Below are 24,649 nucleotides of genomic sequence, written 5' to 3' on the forward strand. Positions count from 1 at the left end.
TAGGAGGTCGAGGCGGGTGGATGATGAGGTCAGGAGTTCGATATCAGCCTGGTCAACATAGTGAAGCTCCATCTCTACTAAAAATACAAAAATCAGCTGGGCATGGTGGCGGGCACCTGTAGTCCCAGTTACCCAGGAGGCCGAGGTTGCAGTGAGCCAAAATCTCAACGTTGCACTCCAGCCTGGGCAACAAGAGCAAAACTCCATCTCAAAAAAAAGAAAAAAACAAAACTTGCTGGACACGGTGGCTCATGCCTGTAATCCCAGAACTTTGGGAGGCCAAGGCGGATGGATCACAACGTCAGCAGTTGGAAACCAACCTGACCAACATGGTGAACCTCCGTTTCTACTAAAAAAACAAAAATTAGCTGGGCATGATGACATCTGCCTGTAGTCCCAGCTACTCAGGAGGCTGAGGCAGGAGAATCATTTGAATCTGGGAGGTGGAGGTTGCAGTGAGCTGAGATCTCACCACTGCACTCCAGTCCAGGAGACAGACTCCATCTCAAAACAAAACGAAACAAAACAAAACTTCAAGATATCTAACATAGTTGTTGAAGAAGAAGAAGAAAAAAAACTTACAAATATCATTTTGATTAGGGCGTTATACCTGAGCCAGGCGCAGTGGCTTATATCTGTTATCTCAAAACTTTGGGAGGCCAAGGCAGGTGGATTGATTGAAGCCAGAAGCTTGAGATCAGCTTAGCCAACATGGCAAGACCTGTCTCTACAAAAAATGTAAAAGTTAGCAGGGCATGGTGGTACATACATCTATGGTTCCAGCTATTTGAGAGGCTGAGGTGGGAGAATCGCTTAAACCATGTTTGCACCACTGCACTCTAGCCTGAGTGACACAGAGAGCTCCCCAACCATCTCAAAAAAAAAAACGTAGAGGGAGGATGGTATAAGAGGGTAAACTAGAGAAACGCTAAAATAGGAGAGGCAAATGTGAGCCTTTAAAAGCTTTGAGGAGTAACATAATTAAATTTGCATTTTAGATTGCTGTCCCTGTACTATGGGAAGAAATTGGAAGGGAGCAAGACAGGAGATTAGTCTATTGCAATGATTATGCCTATTTATAAAGGCCTAGATTAGGATTCATTGGGAAACAGTGTATTGCAAATGACAGAAATAAAGAGATGATCAAAGTATGATTTCACAGCCAGACTGGTGGTTCATGTCTGTAATCCTATAACTTTGGGAGGTCTAGGCAGGTGAATCACTTGAGGTCAAGAGTTTGAGACCAGCTTGGCAAATAATGTAAAACCCCCGTCTCTACTAAAAATACAAAAAAATTAGCTGGGCATGGTGATGGGCACCTGCAATCCCATCTGCTGAGGGGACTGAGGCAGGAGAATCATTTGAACCTGGGAGGCAGGGGTTGTGGTAAGCAGAGATCCAGCTACTGCACTCCAGCTTGGGCATCAGAGCAAGACTCCATCTCAAAAAAAAAAAAAAAGTATGATTTCATGAATTATATTCAAAGATAATTTTTTCTTTTCCTTTTTGAGATGGAGTTTTGCTCTGTCTCCAAGGCTGCGGTGCAGTGACACCATCTCTGCTCCCTGCAATCTGTGCCTCCCAGGTTCAAAGGATTCTCCTGCCTCAGCCTCCTGAGTAGCTGGTATTACTTGCAGGTGTGCACCACCACCACCTCATCCCCAGCTAATTTTTTTGGTATTCTTAGTAGAAACGGGGTTTCAACGTGTTGGCCTGGCTGGTGTCCAAGACCTGACCTCAAATGATCCATCCACCTGCCTCAGCCTCCCAAAGTGCTGGGATTTACAGGCATGAGCCACCAAGCCCAGCAGGAAGAGAATTTTTCTCTTAGGTTCACAGTGTTTTTAAGGAGGGAGAATACTGTGAGCAAACCTGACAGGGAATGTACTCTGATGTTGAAGCATTAACTATATTTAAATAGATAAGGTACATTAGTCCCACAGTGAGTGAGTTCCAAAATTATTATTCATTTTCATTCCTTTCTTTTTTTTTTTTTTGAGGTCCAAAATTATTAAAGTTCAGTTGCTCAATTAGGATGGAAGCAGGCCTCTTGTAAAGTCAAGTCTAATCAACGTTTGAGTTATACCTTAATATGAATGTTCCTAGGGAGAAATTAGCTTTGACCACCCCAGTGGAGATTCCAGATGACAAGTGAAGCCCCTTAGTGCAAAGAGTGATGCTCGTGTCACAGGCCAGGCTTGAAAGATTAGCTGTGGACTAGGCACAGGGGCTTATGCCTGTAATCCCAGCAGTTTGGGAGGCCGAGATGGGAGGATCACCTGAGGTCAGGAGTTTGAGACCAGCCTGGCCAATGTGGTGAAACCCCATTTCTTTTTTTTTTTTTTTTAATAGAGATGGTATTTTTCCATGTCGGTCAGGCTGGTATCAAACTCCTGACTTCGGCTGATCCACCTGCCTCAACCTCCCAAAGTGCTGGGATTACAGGCATGAGCCACTGTGCCCTGCCAAAACCCCATTTCTACTAAAAATACAAAAATTAGCTGAGTGTGGCATGCACCTGTAATCCCAGCTACTCAGGAGGCTGAGGTAGGAGAACTGCTTGAACCTGGGAGGCAGAGGTTACAGTGAGCCCCTGCACTCCAGCCTGGGAAGACAGAGCAAGACTCCATATGAAAAAATAAATAAATAAATTAAGAAAAGGCCAGGCGCAATGGCTTACACCTGTAATCCCAGTACTTTGGGAGGTTGAGATGGGCAGATCTTGAGGTCAGGATTTTGAGACCAGCCTGGCCAACATGGTGAAACCCCATCTCTACTAAAAATACAAAAATTAACCGGGTGTGGTGGTGGGTACCTGTAAAATCCCAGCTACTAAGGAGGCTGGGGAAGGAGAATCTCTTGAACACGGGAGGTGGAGGTTGCAGTGAGCCGAGACGTGCCATAGCACTCCAGCCTGGGTGACAGAGTGAGACTCTGTCTCAAAAAAAAAAAAAAAAAAGAAGAAGAAAAGAAAAGCTGGGCCTGGTTGCTCAGGCCTGTAATCAGCACTTTGGGAGGCAGAGGCAGGCGGATGACAAGGTCAGGAGGTCAAGACTAGCCTGGCCAACATGGTAAAACTACGTACCTGCTAAAAATACAAAAATTAGCCAGGCGTGGTGGCATGCGCCTGTAATCCCCAGCTACTTGGGAGGCTGAGGGACAAGAATCTGTTGAACCCAGGAGGCAGAGGTTATAGTGAGCCAAGATCGCACCACTGCACTCCAGCCAAGAGGCTTCCTCTGTGCACAGGCTGGAGTCCAGTGGTGCAATCACAGCTCACTGCAGCCTCCAAATCATGGGCTCAAGGGATCACCCTGCATCCGCCTTCAGGGTAGCTAGAACTACAGGTGTACACATCCACACTTGGCTATATATATATATATATTTGTATTTTTTGTAGAGCTGGGGCCTCACAATGCTGCCCAAGCTGGTCTCAAGCAATTTGCCTATCTGGGCCTCCCAAAGTGTTGGGATCACAGGAGTGATCTTCCTCACCCCTCCTATAGCATGCACTTTTTTTTTTTTGAGATGGAATTTCACTCTTGTTATCCAGGCTGGAGTGCAATGGTGCAATCTTGGCTCACTGCAACCTCTGCCTCCTGGGTTCAAGCAATTCTCCTGCCTCAGCCTCCCGAGTAGCTGGGATTACAGGCCCGTGCCACCATGCCCAGCTAATTTTTGTATTTTCAGTAGAGACGGGGTTTCACCATGTTGACCAAGATGGTCTCGATCTCTTGACCTCATGATCCACCCGCCTTGGCCTCCCAAAGTGCTGGGATTACAGGCATGAGCCACCGCACCCAGCCCAGATCTATGCCAACTTATATATTGGCCTTTGATGAAAACTTTAAACGTTAACATTAATTGTATTCATATAGTGAAATAACCCATTATATTTGTAGACTAGCTATAAAGCACAGAAGTGCCCTTAAAAAAAAGAACTGGCAGATTTATTTGTTTTTAGGAGAGTTTGCTGTTGTTGCCCTGGCTGGAGTGCAATGGCATGATCTTGGCTCACTGCAACCTCCGCCTCCTGGGTTCAAGCGATTCTCCTGTCTTAGCCTCACAAGTAGCTGGGACTACAGGCCTGGGCCCCCACACTAAGCTGCTTCTAAAATAGCAGTCTTCTCAGCTAATTTCTTCCTTCACTCTAACCAAAAATGTAGCAAAGACTTAGGTTTACGCTGTATTTGTACTCATTGAAACACTAGGTGAAATCTGGGTAAAGTCATCTAAAGGAAAAATGGTTGTTTCATTCATTTGTACTTAAACCAGCCAAAGTAGTAAGTACTAATGTCATTATGATTCAGGAAATTTAAGGCCTCTTTCTATAAATATTAGCATACCAACAATTCAGGGAATATAGGAAAACAGAGCCAAAAAGGATGAGGAAATCAATAAAGTATGTTACAGCTTAACCCCTTACCTCAGGGTTTAAAAAAATTTTTTTTTAGATACAGGGTTTCACCAAGTTGGCCAGGCTGACCTCAGGTGATCTGCCTGCTTCGACCTCCCAAAGTGCAGGGATTACAGGTGTGAGCCACTGTGCCCAGCCATACCTATTTTTAAAAAATAAGTAAAGCCTCCCAATCCCCAAAAAATAGTAACAAACCTTCATCACACCAATTTGTACTTTCTTTCTTTTCTTTTTCTTTTTTTGTTTTGAGATGGAGTTTCACTCTTGTTACCCAGACTGGAGTGCAATGGCGCGATCTCGGTTCACCACAACCTCCGCCTCCTGGGTTCAGGCAATTCTCCTGTCTCAGCCTCCTGAGTAGCTGGGATTACAGGCACACGCCAACATGCCCAGCTAAGTTTTTTGTATTTTTAGTAGAAACGGGGTTTCACCATGTTGACCAGGATGGTCTCGATCTCTTGACCTCATGATCCACCCACCTCGGCCTCCCAAAGTGCTGGGATCACAGGCATGAGCCACCGTGCCTGGCCCCATTCTTCCTTTCTTTCATGTCGGAGAGAAAATTCTGCGCCCGTCGACTTGGGTGTAGATTTTTTCTCTGTTTCAGGGAATCAAACTTTATTAAGAAACTACCAGTCCTCTTTTTCACTTTAGGGTTAAAAAAGGAGTAATTGTCTCTTCTGTTAAAAGAAACAGAAACAGGGAGGGAAAGAGGAGAGAGTACAAGAAAGTAGGGGAAGGGAAGAGGAAAGAGGAGACAGAAGAGAGGAGAAAGAGAGGAGACAGAGACAAAGCAAAAAGAAAAAACAGAAGAGAGACAGATAGGGAGAGAGGAATTTAATGCTTTTTAGGGTCCTTGTGTCAAGGCGACCAAAAGCTGCAGGGTCGGGGAACTTGCAGCCGGCCCAGCAGCTGAGAGCTCAGTTTTAAACTATCACAAAAAGCATTTTTTTTTTTCCTTTCTCTGCTGGCTGCCAGCTCTGCCCAGCTTTCAGGCAGGGCACACTGCCTCAGGGTGCAGTATTTGTATCTAAAATCTGGCTTTAAGAAAAGCTTTCTAACTCTTTGTAATGCAGGTGACTTGTTAGCACAGTAGTTAAGGTGTAGAGCCTGCAATTGCAAGGTTGTTGGTTCATATCCTCAGTGAAGCCAGTCTTAAATTCGTGAAATCTCTTGGGCAAAATTAAAAAACTGAAGGAAAAACCAAATGGGGTCGTCTAGCTGCCAGCCTTGTATCCCACTCCAATGCATGATGGCCAATTTCAAGGTTGGGTTTTCAGGCCAATATGGGGTAAAATTAACCCCTGGAGAACTCTGCTCTTTATCTAAACTAGAATGGCCATCTTTTGGAATTAGGTGGCTTGACACTGGGACCTACTCAAAAAAAAAAAAAAAAAAAAAAAAAATTACCCAGGCTGCATGGAAAATGGTCGCAGGAACTCCTGGACACCCTGAAGAGTTTCCACACATTAACCGATGGTTGGATTTAGTCCAAACACCCCCGCACCCCACCATGGCTGAAACACTGCATAAAACAGGCTAGACTTCAGGTCATGTTAGCCAGCCCAAAGGAAGCCCCTTCTGGGCCAGCCATTCTCCCCACAGCAGCAGAGGATCAGGAATTACCTCCACCCTACTCAAGGCCCTCTGAACCAGGGCCTCAGCACCCATCTCAACAGTACTAGTAACCAAACCTTGTCACCCCTGTACACCCGCAGTGGGTCCCCACACCCACCAGCAGTCCTTCCTTTCCAAGAGGCGCCCCCAACAGGAAAAGACAATCGGGGTCATCCATTCTTTGTTCACCAACCTTCTTGTCAAGTCACTTATATAACTGGAAGGTGAAAGAAATTAAAGACAGGGCCGAAACACCAAGTGCTGGCACAAGCTTTATTAAGAGCAAGGGAAAAGCTGCTGGGCTGCACCCAAAATTGGCACGCAGCACCCGTGGCATGGCAAAGGGGATTTGTATGGCCTGCGAGCTGTCAGATGCATCCAGTGTGAGGGGCTGTGCAGAGGGGGATGTGCTGGGGAACTGCTGAGTTTAATAGTTCCTGGGAGGGGTTCAGGCTGGGGAACTGCTAAGATGGTGAGCGGGGAGGGTTAGAAATCTGCTGAGATGGAAAGTTCCTGGGAGGGGGTCGTGCTGGGAGGCTGGGGAACTTAAGGCAGTGGCGGGGTTTTACAATGGAGTAAGTTCTCTCAGAAGGCTCAACATCCCCCATTCTCTGAGAAGCCCCAGGCTTTGACAGGGCTTTTAGAATGTGTACTCGACTCATCGCCCCATTTGGGATGAATGCCAACAATTATTACTGATTTTGTTCACCACAGAGGAAAGAGGCAAAATTAGACAGGAAGCCCTGAAAGCCATCATAGGTCCAGGGTGAGGAACAGTAGGGAAAAAAATCGGGGACCAAATTAAAAAGGTTTTTCCCTCTACCCGACCCCAATGGGACCCCAACACCTTAAGGGTCACCAGGCTCTGAACACTTTTCACCAGTATCTTTTAGAAAGGGTTATGGGAGTGGCCCACAAGCCCAGTAACCTCTCCAGGGCAGGGACTGTAACTCAGGGTCCACAGGAGTCGCTGGCTGACTTCCTTGACTGTCTGCAAGATGCTTATCGCACCTACACTTCTGTTGACCCTGAGGCTCCAGAAAATCAGTGGACCATCAATCTGGCTTTTGTTTCCGAGTCAGCCCCAGATATTAAAAGAAAGTTACAGAAGTTAGAGGGATTCCAGGGAATAAATTTAACCCAATGCACTCCAGCCTGGGTAACAAGAGCAAAACTCCGTCTCAAAATAAATAAATCAATAAAATAAAAATAAATTTAACCCAATTGCTGGAAATTGCCCAGAAAGTTTTTAATAACAGGAATAATCCTGGAGCCATACGAAACAAAAAAGGTTACTGAGGCACAGTAATAGCAGCCCTTCAGAAGACACAAGTCATTCCACGAGGGCAGGGGGCCTTGTAAAAGGGCCCCTGGGTTCCCTGGCCCCATTAGGAAGAAACCAATGTGTTTACTGTAAAGAAGAGAAAATTAGGCCGGGCGCGGTGGCTCAAGCCTGTAATCCCAGCACTTTGGGAGGCCGAGGCGGGTGGATCACGAGGTCAAGAGATCGAGACCATCCTAGTCAACATGGTGAAACCCCTGTCTCTACTAAAAATACAAAAAATTAGCTGGGCATGGTGGCACATGCCTGTAATCCCAGCTACTCAGAAGGCTGAGGCAGGAGAATTGCCTGAACCTAGGAGGCGGAGGTTGCGGTGAGCCGAGATCGCGCCATTGCACTCCAGCCTGGGTAAGGAGAGTGAAACTCTATCTCAAAAAAAAAAAAAAAAAAAGAAGAAGAGAAAATTAGAATGAGTGCACCCAGAGAAAAAGAGGAGTAATAGCTCAGGAAAATCCACTGAGGGCTATCCTCAATTTAGAAAGTCAGGATTGATGGGGCTGGGGCTCTTATTTACTAAGCCCCCAAGAGCTCAGGGTCACATTAAGAGTTGGGGACAAACCTGTCAGCTTCTTACTCGACACCAGGTAGCCCACTCGGTCCTTAGCCTCTGGGACCACTATCCAGTAAGAAAACAAGTATCCAAGGGGCCACAGAGAAAAAAAAAACACAACAAGCCCTTGGACCACTAACCAATTGGTTGATCTGGGGAACAGCACCATCATCCACTCCTTCTTAGCTATTCCAGAGTGTCTGTACCCACTCCTAGGATGGGACTTACTTCACAAACTTCAAGCAAATATTTCTTTCGGTGATAGTCAGGCTTGCCTCTCAATTCCTCCTCCCTTGGCATCAGGGCCACCTCGGAAAATCCTCATCACCTGTGCTCTGTCAGATGAGTATCTCTTTCAGGAAACCTTATCCTCAGAGACAAATCAACCACCAACATCAGACCTCCTCCACCAATTCCAAGAGAATGTACCTGGAGTGTGGGCCGAGACAAATTCCCAGGCTTGGCAAGTCACCGGACCCCAGTCGTGGTCCAGCTATTGGCAACGGCAACTCCAGTCCAGATACAACAATATCCCATGAGCCAGGAAGCCAGACTGGGAATTGCTCCATACATAACCAGACTCCTCAAAGGAGAGGTCCCTATTACCTGTAAGTCCCCCAGGAATAGCCCCTTGCTCCCTGTCTTAAAACCAGGCACAAAGGACTATTGGCCTGTACAGGACTTGAGGGAGGTAAACAAATAAGTGGAAACTCTCCACCCTATGGTTCCAAATCCATACACCCTCCTAAGTCTCTTGGGTGCAGAACACCACCATTACACTATCTTGGATCTCAAAGATGCATTCTTTTGCATCCCACTAGCCCCTGTTAGCCAGCCCATACTTGAATTTCAATGGACTGACCCCGATACTGGGGTCTCAGGTCAACTCACTTGGACAAGACTGCCTCAGGGGGTTAAAAACTCCCCCATTCTGTTTGATGAGGTACTTAGCCAAGATCTTGCTGCCTTCTGAGCTGAGTTCCCCGAGTGCACCCTACTCCAATACATGAATAATTTACTCTTGGCTACAGAAACCCAGGAGACCTGTAAAGAGACCACCCAGTCATTATTAAAAACCCTACAGAAGCTGGGCATGGTTGCTCACACCTGTATTCCCAGCACTTTGGGAGGCCGTGGTGGGCGGATCACCTGAGGTCAGGAGTTTCAGACCAGCCTGGCCAACATGGTGAAACCCCATCTCTAAAACAAAAAGAAATAAAAAAGAGAGAGAGAGAGTCAGTTTAAGCCAACAGAAATCAGATTATGAGAGAGAGAGAGAGAGAGATAAAGAGAGACGGACAGAGAGAGGAGGAAGAAAGGGGTACTCAATAGATAGAGAATCACACATATCTTATAATGCTTTTGATACCATAAACAGTGGCCTGGGTGAGCATTCAAAACAAAAACAGCAGCAGCATTGGCAGCAAAAGACAGACAGACAGACAGACAGAGAGTATTGTTACTAAAGACAGGTTTTCACTAATGTGGGGGTGGGTGGGAGAGAGAGAGACAGAGAGAGAGACAGAGACAGAGACAGAGAGAGAGAGACAGAGAGGAAGAGAGAGAGAGAGAGACAGAGAGGAAGAGAGAGACAGAGAGAGAGGAGGGTGAATAACGAGGTCAAGAGATGGAGACCATCCTGGCCAGGCCAACATAGTGAGACCCCATCTCCACTAACAATACAAAAATATTAGCTGAACAGGAATGTTGTCAGCAGGCTCAGGCCTCATAGCCGAAAAGCTAAAATCACCATCTGGGATGTTTTCCCAAGTGTCAGTGGTGCCACAAGGGGCCGTGTGTAGTTGTGGAAATGGAGAGGAGTGTTTGGAGTTAAATATTTGAGACAGAATGGATGGGGCTCAGTCACGGGTCATTTAGGACATGGGGAGATACAGACAGAAAACCCTCCCAGCATCCTAGTGAACAGAGGTAAGGGATTTATTGAGACAGTAAGTCTGGGTGACAACCGAGTCAACAGAGAAAGCAAACCCAGATTTTAGGGTTGGATTTTTTTTCTCTCTCTCTCTCTTCGGAGGGAGTCTCACTCTATTCACCAGGCTGGAGTGCAGTGGTGCAATCTCGGCTCACTCACTGCAACCTCCGACTCCTGGGTTCAAGTGAATCACTGCCTCAGCCTCCCGAGTACCTGGGATTACAGGCATGCACCACCACACCTGGCTAATTTTTGTCTCTTTTGTAGAGACGGGATTTCACCATGTCGGCCAGGAGGGTCTCGAACTCCTGACTTCAGGTCATCTGCCCACCTTGGCCTCCCAAAGTGCTGTGATGACAGGCATGAGACACCATGCCAGGCCTGGATCTTTATTAATGTGTAACATCTATGAGGTCTCCAAGTCCAGAAATCAACTCACCACTTCTGTACAGGAATCTGTATGGAGATCAAATCTGGGATTCCTAAAGTAAAGAATTGAGGCCTTGGGAATGGATTAGATTGGATTTACCTGAGCTTCTAGTAAAAAGAAGAGGGAGAGGAAGGGGGAGAGAGAGAGAGAGGAAGAAGAAAAAAAGTGTTGGGGAAGAAGAAGGAGAAGCAGCAGCAGCGGCGGCAGCGACCCTCATGAATTTCTAGAAAACAAGACCCTATGACTTTTGTGTCGGTCGGCGACTCTAGGTAGTGTGCCAGGCCGGGTTCTGCGGCCTTGCTTCTGTTTACTTTTGCACTCCAGGCCACGATGCCCCAGTACGAGACCTGGGAGGAGTTCAGCCTCGCTGCCTGCCGAGAGAGAAGCTTCACATCGCTGACCTGTGAAGGCACGTGTGGTTCTCAAACACAGGCATTCTTTTGTTTTTTTTTTTTTTTTCACATACATATTTTATTACATACAAGCAAGGAACGACAAAATGTTTCATCATGTAAACAAAAGAATATAATGTTTAGACATAATTGGAAGTTTCAAAAAGTCCTTAAATCATTGTGATCTTCTCCAAAAGACACAGGTCTTAGAGTGTGGGCACAGGGCCATTAGTCAGATCTCTGGGTAGTCTCCCATAATAGCAAATCACATTCTAGAGAAGTGGGATTTGTGAACTCTGTCAGGGCAAATCTCTTAGGCCACTTAACGGAATGAAACCCTTTCACATCGCGGGGAAACAAATAAAAAATGTTGAGGCCACGCGCGGTGGCTCCAGCCTGTAATCCCAGCACTTTGGGAGGCCGAGGCGGGTGGATCATGAGGTGAAGAGATACAGACCATCCTGGTCAACTTGATGAAACCCCATCTCAACTAAAAATACAAAAAATTAGCTGGGAATGGTGGCACGTGCCTGTAATCCCAGCTACTCAGGAGGCTGAGGCAGGAGAATTGCCTGAACCCAGGAGGCGGAGGTTGCGGTGAGCCGAGATCGCGCCATTGCACTCCAGCCTAGGTCACAAGAGCGAGACTCCATATTAAAAAAAAATGTTGAAAGAAGGGATACTTCCAGGGTTAGATATATTGTTGACAGTGATTTTAAAAATAACCACTAAAATACTGTTCAATGATTCCTAGGTAAACTTCTGACTACCAAAAATAAGAAAGAACCAGGCGTGGTGGCTCACACCTGTAATCCCAGCACTTTGGGAGGCCGAGGTGGGTGGATCACAAGGTCATGAGATCGAGTCCATCCTGGTCAACACAGTGAAACCCCGTCTCTACTAAAAATACAAAACATTAGCTGGGCATGGTGGCGCATGCTTGTAATCCCAGCTACTCAGGAGGCTGAGGCAGGAGAATTGCCTGAACCCAGGAGGCGGAGGTTGCGGTGAGCCGAGATCGCGCCATTGCACTCCAGTCTGTGTAACAAGAGTGAAACTCCGTCTCAAAGAAAAAAAAAATAAGAAAGGATACCTTCTGCAGCTCTACAAATGATTTGGTAAAAAATAAGAAGGGAAAAAGTGAGCCGACAAGAAAGCGAAATAGGAACGCCTAGGAAGGAGGCAAGAAAATACAGAAGTCATAGAAAAAAAAAAAAAAAACACATGGTCCATTGCTAAGACCAGGTGTTGGTTACATTCACCTATGTAAACTCAAGCCTAGAAGAAGAGTACAATTCTTATATATTCACTACTTAATAATATACAAGAAGACGTGTGTGGTGGTTCACGCCTGTAATCCCAGCACTCTGGGAGGCCGAGGTGGGCAGATCACCTGAGGTCAGTAGTTCAAGACCAGCCTGATCATCATGGTGAAACTTCATCTTAAAAATAATAATAATAATAATAATAACATACAAGAAAAATACTTTTCATTTGTTATATGAGAACTTTATATGAAAAGCTAGAAATATATATTTACATTGCAAATCCCTAATGAAACCCAACTTACTACAAAGTGAACCATAGGGATGACAGAAAAATTGGTAGATATCAGAATTCAGCTACGTTTCCAGTTCTGCCTTATATCTTTTTTAAATTTTGTTTTTGAGACAGAGTCTTGCTCTGTTGCCCAAGCAGGAGTGCAGCGATGCAATCTTGTCTCACTGCAACCTCTGCTTCCTGGGTTCAAGGGATTCTTGTGCCTCAGCCTCCCCAGTAGCTGGGATTACAGGCATGAGCCACCGCCCCCGGCCCAGAAGCATAGCTTTGTGTCACTGTTGGGTTGTCATTTTTTTCCTTTCTTCCTGAAAAATCACTCATTCATTCATTACTTCAGTTCTGTCTTATTCTGTTCTGTTCTATTCTATTCTAATTTTTTTTTTTTAAAAAGATGGGGTTTCTTCGTGATGACCAGGTTGGTCTTGAAATCCTGACCTCAGGTGATCCACCCAGCTCAGCCTCCCAAAGTGCTAGGATTACATGTGTGAGCCAATGCGTCTGGCCTCATTCTAATGTTTTTGAGAAGCAGTCTTGCTCTGTCACCCAGGCTCTGTGCAACCTCCGCCCCCTGGGTTCAAGCGATTCTCCTACCTCAGCCTCCCGAGTGAGTCAGCAGCTGGGACTACACTACAGGCACCCGCCACCACGGGCCGCTAACTTTTCTGTATTTCCAGTGGAGGCAGGGGTTTCACTATGTTGACCAGGCTGGTCTTGAACTGCTGACCTCTGATCCACCCGCCACGACCTCCCAGACAGGCATGAGCCATCGCCCCTGGGCCTATTTCTTCTTTTTTCTGATCAAAGAACAATGAGACCCAGTGGTAAGAATGGCGATTCCCTAGGCAACAAGGGAGGGAGGAACTTGGAGATGGGGTGGGGGGCAGGGGTGGGGGCAGTGGACAAGACACAGTTGCCCCGGGCTGTGCGCAGGCGGCCTGAGCATTCTTTCTCAGTGAGGCCTCGGTTTTCAGAGTAACCGTGGCCGCTAGGTGATGCCTGAAGTTTGCCAGTAGAGAGTGTCGACACGGAATGAATTGGGATCACCCGGAGGGGAAGAATGGAGCCCTCCCCCTGCCACAGCACAGTGGGGCCACCATGCCCTCCCTCCCAGGCAGTTCTCACAAGCAATCGACCAGGGCCCCAGGGAGACACAGCCTAAATCCCCACCCATCAGATTATCTGAAACTTCCTTCCAGAGAGGAGAGACCGACTGGAAATTCTCTGGGTCAAGGTCAAAACCTAAAAGGATCACGGGCACACTCACCAGGCTTAAGACAATTTTTATTTTTTATTTTTTTAAGATGGGGTTTCACCATGATGGCCAGGCTGGTCTTGAACTCCTGGCCTCAGGTGATCCACCCATCTCGGCCTCCCAAAGTGCTAGGATGACAGGCGTGAGTCACTGCGCCCGGCCAAGACAATTTTTAAAAGAGTAGTTTCAAAATAGAAGAGCCGTTTCTGTGTTTTGGCTAGATCTGTGTATTTCCATATAACAAAATTAGTTGTTTTAAACGTGACGATTAAAACTCCTTACGTGTACCATCCTGCGATAGACAGACCATGGAACTCGTCAGCTCAGAGTCCATGAGGCCTGAAGCTGACTTCCTACATATCCATTTAGAATGAACGAACGAATGAACGAATGAATTTATTTATTTATTTTGAGATGGAAGTCTCACTCTGTCGCCTACGGTGAAGGGCAATGGCACGATCTAGGCTCACTGCAGCCTTGGCCACACGGGGAAACCTCGGCTCCACAGAAATACAAACATTAGCTGGTTTCATAACCTGGGCTCCAAATTAATAAAAAATAAATAAATAAATAAAGATTAAAATTTAAAATAAAAAAATTAAATGCTGTATTCTGTTAGTTTTGCTTTGTACCCTGAGAAGGACATAATATACCTGTTGTCTGTCCGTCGATCTGTCTGTTTGTGACAGGGTCTCACTCTGTCTGTCACCCAGGGTGGAGTGCCTCCAAGTAGCCGAGACTACAGGCACGCACCCCGGGGTTTGGCCGTGTAGCCCCAGGTTGGTGTTGAGCTTCTGGGCTCAAGAGATCTTACCGCCTCAGCCTCCCAAAGTGTTGGGGTTACCAGCATGGGCCACTGCACCTGGCCTGACTTAATACCAGGAAGGGCCAGGATCTGCCAAGGCCTGTGTTCCAGGGTGAGGATGGTGGATCCCATGGTAGAGGGAGCCATCGGTCCACACTGAGCTCCGGCCAGTCCCAGGCCCCACCGTGCAGACCGAGTCAGAAGGAACAGCGTCCCTCGTCCTACACACCACATCCCTCCACTGAACTTGGGAGCGGATCCGTTTTCCAAGCATGAGGTGGCTCTCAGTTTGAAATGGATCACAAGGGGCCTGGCTTTCCTGAGTCTGTAGGATAAAGAAGTCCTTCTGTGACTTAGAAGAAGCTGTGGCTCGAATCTAGACTCTCCAGTTAAAACCAATGAAGATGGCCAGGCGCAGTGGCTCGTGCCTGTCATCCCAGCAGTTTGAGAGGCCAGGCCAAGGCAGATGTCTCCAGAGGTCAGGAGTTCAAGACCAGCCTGGCCAAGATAGGGAAACCCCTGCCTCTACTGAAAACACAGAAAAGTTAGCTGGGCATGGTGGTGCGTGCCTGTAATCCCAGCTACTCAGGAGGCTGAGGCAGGAGAATTGCCTGTACCATGGAGGCGGAGGTTGCAGTGAGCTCAGATCATGCCATTGCACTCCAGCCTGGGTCACAAGAGCGAGACTCTGTCTAAAAAAAAAATGTTGAAAGAAGGGATGCTTCCAGGGTTAGATATATTGTTCACAGTGATTTTAAAAATAACCACTAAAATACTGTTCAATGATTCCTAGGTAATCTTTTGGCTACCAAAAATAAGAAAGAGCTGGGTGTGGTGGCTCATGCCTGTAATACCAGCACTTTGGGAGGCCGAGGTGGGTGGATCACGAGGTCAAGAGATTGAGATCATCCTGGTCAACATGGTGAAACCCCGTCTCTACTAAAAATACAAAAAATTAGCTGGGCATGGTGACGCATGCTTGTAATCCCAGCTACTCAGGAGGCTGAGGCAGGAGAATTGCCCGAACCCAGGAGGCGGAGGTTGCAGTGAGCCGAGATCACACCATTGCACTCCAGCCTGGGTAACAAGAGTGAAACTCTGTCTCAAAGAAAAAAAAAATAAGAAAGGATACCTTCTGCAGCTCTACAAATGGTTTGGTGAAAAATAAAAAGGGAAAAAGTGAGCCAACAAGAAAGCGAAATAGGAACGTCTAGGAAGGAGGCAAGAAAATACAGAAGTCATAGGAAAAAAAAAAAAAAGACATGGTCCATTTCTAAGGCCAGATGTTGGTGATATTCACCTATGTAAACTCAAGCGTAGAAGAACAGTACAGTTCTTATATATTCACTATTTAATAATATACAAGAAGCCGGGCACGGTGGCTCACGCCTGTAATCCCAGCACTCTGGGAGGCCGAGGTGAGCAGATCACCTGAGGTCAGGAGTTCAAGACCAGACTTACCATCATGGTGAAACCTCATCTTAAAAATAATAATAATAATATACAAGAGAAATACTTTTCATTTGTTATATAAGAACTTTATATGAAAAGCTAGAAATATATATTTATATTGCAAATCCCTAATGAAACCCAACTTAATACAAAGTGAACTATAGGGATGACAGAAAAATTGGTAGATATCAAAATTCAGCTACGTTTCCAGTTCTGCCTTATATCTTTTTTAAATTTTGTTTTTGAGACAGTGTCTTGCTCTGTTGCCCAAGCTGTAGTGCAGCGGTGCAATCTTGGCTCACTGCAACCTCTGCTTCCTGGGTTCAAGGGATTCTTGTGCCTCAGCCTCCCCAGTAGCTGGGATTACAGGCATGAGACACCACCCCTGGCCCCGAAGCATAGCTTTGTGTCACTGTGGGTTTTCTTCCCAAAAAATCACTCATTCATTCATTACCTCAGTCCTGTCTTACTCTGTTCTGTTCTGTTCTATTCTATTCCATTTTAATTTTTTTTTTTTTTTTTTTTTTTAAGATGGGGTTCCTCCCTGATGGCCAGGCTGGTCTTGAACTCCTGACCTCAGGTGATCCACCCACCTCAGCCTCCCAAATTGCTAGGATTACAGGCATGAGCCACCGCCTCTGGCCTCATTCTAATGAGCTAGTCCCAGAGCACAAGCTTAAGTGTTGTTTAAGTATGTCTTAACTAGAAAGTGGTATGGACCTGATCCCGTCCTAATATGGGGATGAGGACATATTAGTGTTTTCCCTAGATCTGCTGATAGTCCATTGTGGGTATTGGAGTGGTTGGTGAAACATGAACCTCCTGTTGATGGGAAAAACCAGAACCTTGATCCCAAGCTTCAGACGGCTGCATCTAATGCTACCACCTCCACCTCTTTGACGCCGCCAAAGGAAGTGTCGCCAGACACAGAACACTCAACATCTTCCCTTGCCTACCTGGGGCCAGATGAAGTGTCTTTGCATTGAAGCAGCCCAACTTGTGAACTGACAGGGAATTTCAAAAACTCTGGCTGTAATATTCATAGCCATGTTGGCTATTTTGACCTACAAATCATTTATGAACAGGCTTGTGTAGCCTCTCCTTATGCTATTCTATGGGAATATATCTATAGATGAGAAAAGTGGACATTATTTTATAACTTGTCCCAAGTGTGTTCTTACTAACTGTATTGATTCAACTGTATTTCCCACTCCTGTTATTATGACTGTACATCAACCTCTCTATATTATGCTTCCTGTTAACATCTCTGGTTATTGGTATGATGAAAGAAGCCTTACAAAATCTAATGAGGGAACTTATGATTAGGCCCATTTACAAGGTATCTGGAGTCATAATAACTTGTCCCTTGATGTTTTCAGGCTGCAACAACAAATTCATGCCATCGATTTTTTGCACCAGGATCTTCCACGGGATGATACTGTCGCCCGTGATATTGTTAACACTTTGTTTTTCTGGACACATGGTTTTCACCTGCCCTCCTTTTCCAGCTTTCTTGCCATTGGTGGCTGTGTTCTTCTGCTTGTCATTCTTCTGCCATTTCTCTTTCACCTTGTGTTCTCCTCCCTCCAGCGTTTGCAGCTCAAAATATTTGAGCTGCATTTAAAAAATAAAGCCGTGGGAAATGTGGGGATCACTCCAGCATAAGAGACCCCTAAGTGTCTCTGCCATAATGGAGTTTGAGCCCAGACACATTTCTCCCCACTGGAGGCAGTTGAGCTAAGGGGAAGAAATAATTGAAAGAAGCTTGAGTTTGCAGAAGTTTATCTCTGGTCCACTGACCTAAGGGCTGGGTGAAGACTGTGTGGTTTTACTAGGATTGAAGTACCTGCTCTGGGCTAGTTTTATGACCTTGTTTACCCTTTATTGATGGGTCCCGTGCTTGTTCCTGTGACTGCTATTTGCAATGATAATAGGTCTATCACCTCTCTGGTGCTTTGTATAGATCATTAACATTTTAACTATAGGTTTCCCCACCCTGATAATGAGACCCACCTGCATGACTTGATTTTACCCATTGTGTGTTTTCCGTTGCCTAAGCTTGTAGCCTAATGACTTTCTCTTCCCTTTCATAAGATAATGGCATCTGTTCCAGTAAATGAGATGGGACAAAGAATGCTTATGTAAATGAGGTGGGGCAAAGACTGCTCTTGTAAATGAGGTGGGGCAAAGAATATTCCTGTAAATGAGGTAGGACAAAGATATATACTAACTATGTGCACAATAAAGTTGTTGTTTAGCATTGCTAAATTGGGCAATTGCCTAGCCAGCCCTCCAGATTCCAGCTTTCTGTCTCTCTTTTCTTCCATGTACTCTCTCTTCCAGGTATTGGGACCCTCTTGCAGGTCAAGAGACCCCGGCAGATGTGCCATTCTCACAGACCCCAACAGAAGGCCAGGTACAGTGGCTCATGTCTATAATCCCAGCACTTTGAGAGGCTGAGGTGAGTGGTCAGGAGTTCGAGACCAGCCTGGCCAGCAAAACAAAACCCCTTCTCTCCTTAAAATACAAAAATTAGCTTGGCATGGTTTTGGGCTATTGTAGTCCCAATCACTTGGGAGCCTGCAACAGAAGAATCTGGGAAGTGGAGGTTGCAGTGAGCTGAGATCATGCCACTGCACTTCAGCCTAGGTGACATATCAAGACTTCATCTCACAAAAAAAAAAAAAAAAAAAAAAAAAGGAAATGAGATACAGATAATTAATTTGCAGAAGGGGTGTCAAGATTGAACAAAAACTCTAGAAAAAGGACTTCTTATTTCCTGGGACTTTTAAGCATTTTTATTTTTCATTCTATTTTATGGATACAGAGTCTCATTCTGTCTGGCCTTTCAAGTAGCTGGGACTACAGGTGTTCACCACCCCACACCAGCTAATTCTTGTTTTTGTTTTTTGTTGTTTGGTTTGGTTTCTTGTTTTTTTTTTGAGACTGAGTTTTGCCATTGTTGCCCAGACTGGAGTTCAATGGCACAATGTCAGCTCATTACAACCTCTGCCTCCCAGGTTCAAGTGATTTTCCTGCCTCAGCATCCCAAGTAGCTGGGATTACCGGCATGTACCACCATGCTCAGCTAATTTTGTGTTTTTAGTAGAGGTGGGGTTTCTCCATCTTTGTCAGGCTTGTCTTGAACTCTGGACCTCAGGTGATCCACCTGCCTCAGCCTCTTAAAGTCCTGGGATTACAGGTGTAAGCTACCACACCCAGCCTAATTTTTGTATTTTTAGTAGAGATGGGATTTTACCATGTCAGCCAGGCTGGTCTCAAACTTCTAACTTCAAGCAATCCTCCTGCCTAGGCCTCCCAAAGTGCTGGGATTACAGGCCTGACCCACCATGCTTGGCCTTAAGTATTTTTTGAAGGTTCTGTTTAACTGGTATGCAGAATTGTATCAAGGTTGCATGTTTTGTTTTCTGCTAGGTGTTCTATTACTCAACAGGAATCTTCAAGGATGCAGGTGTTCAAGAACCCATCTATGTCACCATTGGCGTGGGTGTGTTAATACTATCTTCCCTGTAGTTTCCGTAAGTTGTATATTTTGATAATTTTGAGGGGAGAAAAGAATCCTTACTATAGATGCTCAAAGATGGATTGCATGGCTCTACCATCATTTAGTTACACCTTTTTTGTTGTTTTTTTTTTGTGTTGTTGAGACAGAGTTTCGCTCTTGTTGCCCAGATTGGAGTGCAATGGCTTAATCTTGGCTTACCACCTCTGCCTCCTGGGTTCAAGTGATTTTCCTGCCTCAGACTCCTGAGTAGCTGGAATTGCAGGCATGTGCCACCACACCCAGCTAATTTTGTATTAAACTTGTTTTTCCTCTGTTTTTACACTAAAACAACAATAATAATAGAAGATTTCTGTGAACCCCAAAATACGGGAGGATTTTTCCCCATCAAGTAAGCAATCAGTTCTGTAGTGGACACCATCTGGTTGTCCTCTGATTTAATTCTGACACTGTCTAGTAGCGATGCGGTTTCTCCATGTTGGTCAAGTGGGTCTCGAACTCCCAACCTCAGGTGACCTGCCCACCTCAGCCTCCCAAAGTGCTGGGATTACAGGCATGAGCACCATGCCTGGCTGGTGCTACCACTTTTTACTTGGCCTGTCCAAGTAGCTGGGACTACAGGTGTACACCACCCACGCCCAACTAATTTTTGTATTTTTAGCAATGACGGTTTCACCATGTTTGCCAGGCTGGTCTTGAATTCCTGACCTCAGGTGATCTGCCCACCTTGACCTCCCAAAATATTGAGATTATAGGTGTGAGCCAGCTTGCCCAGATGGTTTAGTTGTCATTGGGAAAAAAAGAGTATATTCAATGCTGGGTTTAGTCTTCACTTTTAAAGCAAATATGGGTTGGATGGGAAAGGAGGAAATATACAAGGGACTATATAGTATGCTTTCAATTTGGAATTGGAGAGGTGTTTGGAAAAACTCTCAAACTGTGTTTTTCCTCTGTTTTTACACTAAAACAGCAATAATAACAGAAGATTTCTGTGATCTCCAAAATATGTGAGGATTTTTCCACATCAAGTAAGCAATCATTTCTGTAGTGGACACCATCTATGTGTCCTCTGATTTAATTCTGACAGTGTCTCCCTAGAGATAGCGTCACATCTCACACGTTGATGGCCCAGTTCCCAAGACAGCCCCACACTAATGCCAATCACATGCTCTGGACTGTCTGACCTGTGCTTCTGACCCACGAGCTAGAGATCAGGATTCCCATGACACCCTCTTTGGGTTTGACTAATTTGCTACAGTGGGTCACAAAACTCAGGGACATTGTTTCCTAGTTTGTTTTAAAGGATATTTTAAAGGACAGAAATAAACAACCAGATGAAGAGATTTATAGGGGGAGGTCCAGAGGGGTCCTGAGCATGGGAGTTTCTGTCTCCGTGGAGTGGGTGCACTCCTAGCACACAGATGAGTTGTTGACCTTCTGGTCAGCTTCCAGGGGTTCAGATATCTGGAAGCTCCTCACACCCTGCCTTTTGGACCTTTTATGCAGACTTCATTGGTTCTCCATGATTGAAGCATGGACAAAGGTTCTGAGATGTGATTGGACAAAAAGGGTATGATCTGAACCCAGCAAGGCCTGTCTGTTTAGATTATTTGTTGGCCTCTGTGTAGCATTTCTTCCTCTAGAGTGTGGGGCAAGAGCCTCTCTGAAATGAGGGTTTTATGACCCACAGTCAGATTACAGTCCCACCAAGTGGGAGAGCAGGAGAAAGTCAGAGAAGAATTCTATTTTCTGAGGCTTGCTCCTGAGGCCTAATGCATCCTAACATTATTATTATTTTTTGTGAGTGTTTCTTTTTTTTTTATTGTTGCATTTTATGTTTTGGGGTACATGTGAAAAACATACAAGGTTGTTGCATAGGTGCATACATGGCAGTGTGATTTACTGCCTTCCTCCCCTTCATCTATATGTGGTATTTCTCCCCATGCTATCTCTGCCCGACTCCCCACCCCCTGCTGTCCCCCCCACTCCCCCCCAACAGACCCCAGCATGTAGTGCTCCCCTCCCTGTGTCCATGTGTTCCCATTGTTCAATACCCATCTATGAGTGAGAACATGCGATGTTTGATTTTGTGTTCTCGTGTCAGTTTGCTGAGAATGATGGTTTTCAGGTTTGTCCATGTCCCTACAAAGGATGCAAACTCATCATTTCTTATGGCTGCATAATATTCCATGGCGTATATGTGCCACATTATTCCTCTCCAGTCTATCATTGATGGGCATTTGGGTTGGTTCCAGGTCTTTGCTATTGTAAAGTGTGCTACAATGAACATTCGTGTGCATGTGTCCTTATAGTAGAACGATTTATAATCCTTTGGATATATACCCAGTAATGGGATTGCTGGGTCAAATGGAATTTCTATTTCTAGGTCCTTGAGGAATCGCCATACTTTCTTCCACAATGGTTAAACTAATTTACACTCCCACCAACAGTGTAAGAGTATTCCTATTTCTCCACATCCTCTCCAGCATCTGCTGCCTCCAAATTTTTTAATGATCGCCGTTCTAACTGGTGTGAGATGGTATCTCAATGTAGTTTTGATTTGCATTTCTCTAATGACCAGTGATGATGAGCATTTTTTCATATGCTTGTTGGCCTCATGTATGTCTTCTTTTGTAAAGTATCTGTTCATATCCTTCGCCCATTTTTGAATGGGCTTGTTTGTTTTTTTCTTGTAAATCTGTTTTAGTTCGTTGTAAATTCTGGATATCAGCCCTTCGTCAGATGGGTAGGCTGCAAAAATTTTTTCCCAGTCTGTTGGTTGCTGATTCACTCTATTGACTGTTTCTTTCACCGTGCAGAAGCTGTGGAGTTTGATTAGGTCCCATTTGTCTATTTTGGCTTTTGTTGCCAATGCTTTTGGTGTTTTCGTCATAAAGTCCTTGCCTACACCTATGTCCTGAATGGTTTTCCCTAGGTTTCCTTCTAGTGTTTTTATGGTGTTAGGTCTTATGTTTAAGTCTTTAATCCATCTGGAGTCAATTTTAGTGTAAGGTGTCAGGAAGGGGTCCTGTTTCTGTTTTCTGCATATGGCTAGCCAGTTTTCCCAACACGACTTATTAAACAGGGAATCCTTTCCCCATTGCTTGTTTTTATCAGGTTTGTCAAAGATCGGATTGTTGTAGATATGTTGTGCTGCCTCCGATGCCTCTGTTCTGTTCCATTGGTCTAAATCTCTGTTTTGGTACCAGTGCCATGCTGTTTTGATTACTGCAGCCTTGTAGTATAGTTTGATGTCCGGTAGTGTGATGCCTCCTGCTTTATTCTTTTTGCTAAGATTTAACTTGGCTATGTGGGCTCTCTTTTGGTTCCATATAAGATTTAAGGTGGTTTTTTCCAGTTCTGTGAAGAAGGTCATTGGTAGCTTGATGGGGATAGTGTTGAAACTGTAAATTACTTTGGGTAGTATGGCCATTTTCACGATATTGATTTTTCCTAACCATGAACATGGAATGTTTCTCCATCTGTTTGTGTCCTCTCTTATTTCCTTGAGCAGTGGTTTGTAGTTCTCCTTGAAGAGGTCTTTTACGTTCCTTGTTAGTTGTATTCCTAGGTATTTTATTCTCTTTGTAGCAATTGTGAATGGCAGTTCGTTCTTGATTTGGCTCTCTTTAAGACTATTATTGGTGTATAGGAATGCTTGTGATTTTTGCACATTGATTTTGTATCCTGAGACTTTGCTGAAGTTGCTTATCAGTTTCAGGAGATTTTGGGCTGAGATGATAGGGTCTTCTAGATATACAATCATGTTGTCTGCAAATAGAGACAATTTGACTTCCTCCTTTCCTAATTAAATACCCTTTATTTCTTTTTCTTGTCTGATTGCTCTGGCTAGAACTTCCAGTACTATATTGAACAGGAGTGGTGAGAGAGGGCATCCTTGTCTAGTGCCCGATTTCAAAGGGAATGCTTCCAGTTTTTGCCCATTCAGTATGATATTGGCTGTTGGTTTGTCATAAATAGCTTTTATTATTTTGAGGTACGTTCCGTCGATACCTAGTTTATTGAGAGTTTTTAGCATAAAGGGCTGTTGAATTTTGTCAAAGGCCTTCTCTGCATCGAGATAATCATGTGGTTTTTGTCTTTGGTTCTGTTTATGTGGTGAATTACATTTATAGACTTGTGTATATTGAACCAGCCTTGCATCCCCGGGATGAATCCTACTTGATCATGGTGGATAAGCTTTTTGATGTGCTGTTGCAATCGGCTTGCCAGTATTTTATTGAAGATTTTCGCATCTATGTTCATCATGGATATTGGCCTGTAGTTTTCTATTCTTGTTTAGTCTCTGCTGGGTTTTGGTATCAGGATGATGTTGGTCTCATAAAATGATTTGGGGAGGATTCCCTCTTTTTGGATTATTTGGAATAGTTTCAGAAGGAATGGTACCAGTTTCTCTTTGTATGTCTGGTAGAATTCGGCTGTGAAACCATCTGGACCTGGGCATTTTTTGGATGGTAGGCTCTTAATTGCTGCCTTGACTTCAGACCTTTTTATTGGTCTATTCCAGTTTTTTATTTCTTCCTGGTTTAGGCTTGGGAGGAGGCAAGTGTCCAGGAATTTATCCATTTCTTCCCGGTTTTCTAGTTTATGTGCATAGAGTTGTTTGTAATAATCTCTGATGATGGTTTGAATTTCCATGGAATCTGTGGTGATATCCTCTTTATCGTTTTTTATTGCATCTATTTGGTTATTCTCTCTTTTCTTTTTTATTAATCTGGTTAGTGGTCTGTCTATTTTGTTGATCTTTTCAAAAAACCAGCTCCTGGATTTATTGATTTTTTGAAGGGTTTTTGTGTATCTCCTTCATTTCTGCTCTGATCTTAGTTATTTCTTGTCTTCTCCTAGGTTTTGAGTTTTTTTTTTTTTTTCATTTTTCCTTTTGATTAACCCCATTGCTTGGCGTTCTATGGAACATGAAAATGTCATGTTATGCCATGTTCTCTGGCCCAGTGTTGAACATAATGTCCAGGAAAATGGTTGTGTCAGTTACTGTCAATGCACCAATGTTGTCTATACACAGTACTATGAGCCTCTAAACCTTTCATAATATTAGCTTGATTAGCTTGCTTACAAGGAAAACCTTGCATCTGCAAGTAAGCCTCTCTACTAATCAAGTAGCAGTAACTACACTGTCAATACATATATATTTGCCTTGATTGACAGACAGAGTCTCCATATAATTAAATTGCCCATCTGTTACAGCTCTATAACTGTGTTCTGCTGGATGTGGTATATGCCATGGATGCAATCAACAGCATGGTAAACGGTTGTTAGGAGGTAACTGTATTTCAAGGGCAACTCGACCTGCCTACACTTGTACTTCTGTGACATTTTTGTTATGCACCCACATTGCTA

Source organism: Aotus nancymaae, unplaced genomic scaffold (assembly GCF_030222135.1).
Source record: "Aotus nancymaae isolate 86718 unplaced genomic scaffold, 86718_ANA_hifiasm-v0.15.2.pri h1tg000002l, whole genome shotgun sequence".
In the NCBI taxonomy this organism is placed as follows: Eukaryota; Metazoa; Chordata; class Mammalia; order Primates; family Aotidae; genus Aotus; species Aotus nancymaae.